This window comes from Aythya ferina (genome assembly GCF_964211825.1).
Source record: "Aythya ferina genome assembly, chromosome: 4".
Classification (NCBI taxonomy): Eukaryota; Metazoa; Chordata; class Aves; order Anseriformes; family Anatidae; genus Aythya; species Aythya ferina.
Window position 1 is genome coordinate 5,114,441 of NC_140300.1, and position 3,962 is coordinate 5,118,402.

Here is a 3,962-nt window from a genome sequence, read left to right on the forward strand (position 1 = left end):
TTTTACCAGGACTTGTTTCTGCTACATATAAAAGGAGATTTGGAGAAGAAAAAACATCTGTGGAAAGCTAACAATGAAATGTGCAGCTCAGAGAGGTAAGAATATGATGGAAGATCTCTCTTATAATCTACCTAATTCATGAGACACTTTAGGTGGCTTTAAGGTAAATATGGCTTATTTAACCATATCAGCAGTCATGGACACAACAGTGGCCTACAGAGGACACATTTTTTATTTCCTTAGCAACAAGCCAGGATGATGAGGTAGAATGAACCTTCAGCAAAATTTACAGATTATACTAAATTACAAGAGGTGGTTGAGATACTGAAAGGCAGAGTTTCGGACCAGGGAAGTTTGATAGTCTGGAGAACTGAGACAGAAGACCCCTTGCAAAGTTCACAAAGGAGAAATTGAGCCAGGAGTATGTGAGCCAGGATATTCTCCAAAGTATTGCATAAAGATGGGAATTCATTGGTGAAAAGGACTACTAGGTTGCAGTGAACACTAAACAGAATATGAGACAAAAGTGTGCTCTTATATTGAATAAAAGCATTTTGAGAGGTTCAGGTTATTTATTGGGAAGATTTTTTTCTACTAGGAGGTTGGTGCAGCACAGGAAGAGGAAGAATTTACCCAGAAAGACTGTGAAATCTCCATCTGAGACTCGTATATTTTATTTTATTTTATTTTATTTTATTTTATTTTATTTTATTTTATTTATTAAACTTGTCTCAGCAAAACTGCCAATGATACGGTTCACTGTTGCCAACAGTCCTATTTTGGTCAAAAGGCTGAAGGTTTTTCAAGGTTCCTTCCAAACAAAATTTCTATGATTTTCTGTTTACCATAGGTTCTGCAGTTCTGAGATGAGGAAACAAGCTCTTTCTGAATTTGTGTGAGTACCTCTAACATGCCCAATTCGGTTCTATGCACAGATTTTAGCTCATGTTCTGGGAAAAGTACAAAGCTGTCCTCAAAGAAGCAAGATTATTAAGTCAGGAACATTATGCTGACAGAGCTACTGCGTTTCTACATCAGGAGCTAATTTGTTTGTAGTTAGACTGAGTGTCTCTGTAGAACACTGCCACAAAGTTTTTAAAACAATTAACAGACATTTCAGTGCACATTGAAAACAGCAATTTCAGTGTAAGTTTGTACAGAACATAGAATTCTTAGTCTGCACATATTAGCAAATGAAAAAATGGCCAGGCATGTCTCATGGGACTGCAGAGGCTAAAGGCCATTCTTATTTGGGAATATGTACAAAACTGAAATTGACTTTGTTCTATGCATAATGCTACAATGACCCTAAGCAACCCCCAAAATATGCATCATTTCAGGTTGGAATTTCTTCCCAGAAAGAGTGGTTAGGCAATGGAATGTGTTGTCCAGGGAGGTGATGGAATCGCTGAGATGTCTTCAAAATGTAATGTGGACATCGAGTGTCTTTACAAGAGACAAGAAAACAAAGGTTTTCTAAAGTTTTGTCTCAATGTCAAGAAATCCTAAGAATTTTCAAGATCCCTATGTGCTTCTTAAATGGGATCTTGAGTGCTTTGCTTAAGGTAAATTCTCTCTCCCAGCATAAATCTTTAAGCAGGGTGCCATGAATGATCATTTATTTGCTAATACTATGTCCATTTCATTCTGAATGAAAAACACACTTTGAGAATTCACTATTTTCTGATACAGTTCAAATAATACAGTTGCTGAGTACAATCATGTTTTGACTTGCCACAGGTAGTGAGAAATACATTTGCTTATAAAACCTCAAGAGACAACAAGGCAAGTCAAACTGTTGTTGTTGAGAATGAAGTTTTGTTGAAGAAGCTACAAGCTTAAGTCAAGAACTGGATCCTACTGTGCTGGCAGTTTTGTATACATATAATGAGAAATCAACTCCTGCTCAAGAAAGTCCTTTACTCTGTAAGGATAAGATATAATAAATTAAGAAGGGAAATGCAAGAAAAGAGTGGTAATCTAAGGAATAGCACCTGAAACAGCAATCCCAGCAAGCCAATGGCTAAACCTGTTTTCAGTGTTTTATAAAGACTAAGATGGAACTAAGTTTTAAGGAACGATTTGAAGGTGGGCAATGGGATGTGATTATGTATAAGAGATAGCACAGGAGGACATAGCAGGGGAAAAAAAAGGGCAATGAGTTGTTGTCATTCCAAAGTTGTTGCAATGACTGGTAGCAAGTGTCTATAAATTGTGATAGCTCAACAGTTCGTATAGGAGGAAGGATACTTTTAGCTCATCTCCCTCAACCTTAACTATCCAGAGTAAATATCTACATCTGAGCATTTCACAGTAAATTCTTGTTACACTTAGTGAGGTAAAATGTGTAGTTTTGGTTAATTTCAGATATTTTACTTAAAAAGAGATGGTCTGTGCCCTACTTTTTCTTTTTCTCTTTCTTTTTCTTTTTCTTTTTCTTTTTCTTTTTCTTTTTCTTTTTCTTTTTCTTTTTCTTTTTTTTTTTTTTTTCTTTTTCTTTTTCTCTTTTCCGTCCTTAAACAATATAAATATCCCAAGGTGAGTAGCTTAGATGTAGACATCTGTGCATCAATGCATGTAGCACAATTGCTCCCCCTGTTGATCGGTATGAGTGTAATAATACTCCACAAATGAACATAGGTATTAATCTATCATTGTTTTTAGGTTTCTAACTGTCACTGAGGTCAGAAAACCATAGAAATTAAGCTACGAGCTTTAAAGTTTCTGTGGTCAGAATAGAAATTACTAACCAGGAAGATCTCAAATTTGTTTTGAAGGGGTTTAAAGGGAACAAAATGAGATTGTGATCACAGGAGCACATTAAAGTTGGTATCTAAAAGGCCAAAAGCTACAATTTTATCTTCATGGGAAGGTTATACCCTTACAGAATGAAGCTGAAAAAAAAAAGAAGAAATATGTGTCATTCCAACTTCAGATCAGTGTTGGCTGTGCTTAGAATGTATAAATACAATGAAAATACATTTATAATAGGAAAAAGAAAGTTCTATCAGTGGCCTCTAGATGCATGTGAAAACTCATATCTAGCAAAGATATGGAAGTTATCCTGGACTTCACTAGAGTGAAGTCCAGAGGTATCCAGTCAATGCATCCCTCTGTTTTTGGAGACAGACTCTTTATCAGGGTGCATATTGACAGGAAAAAGGGGCAATAGTTTTAAATTAAGAAAAATAAAATAAAATAAAATAAAATAAAATAAAATAAAATAAAATAAAATAAAATAAAATAAAATAAAATAAAATAAAATAAAATAAAATAAAATAAAATAAAATAAATAAAATAAAATAAAATAAAGATAGTTTTAGATTAGATATAAAGAAGAATTCCTGCACAGTGAAAGTAGTGAGGAACTGAAACAGATTGCCCAAAGAAGCTGTGGGTGCCCCATTCCTGGAATTGTTCAAAGCCAGGTTGGATGGGGCTTTGAGCAACCTGATCTCATGGAAGGTGTCGCTGCCCATGGCAGGTGGGTTGAAACTACATGATCTTTAAGGTCCCTTCCAACCCAAACCCTTCTGTGATTCTATGATTCTCAGCAATATTTTTACCTTGCTCAGGCAGGTCTAATAACACAATCAGAATAATTATTTGATTTCCAGTTATGTTTTTAGACTCTTCATTTTAAGCAAATAGGTCAAACTTTAATGTGAGTCATATATTCATTTCTTAAGACAGATATGTATGCCTAAAATAGGACTTGCTCTAGCATAACATAGGAAGAATTCAGAATGCTTTAGATCATGACATACAGATCTCAGACTAATTTTTAGTTGTCAGCCATCTGTATTATTATTATTTTTTATTTGGTTCCCAATGACTATCTTGAATATGTTTATACACCTTTCTAGGACTTAGATTTAGAGTGTCTGTACGTGATTATCACTGTTCTATTGCAAAAAGCCTTGTATATGATATGTTCCAGAGGACAAATACTCTGACATGCT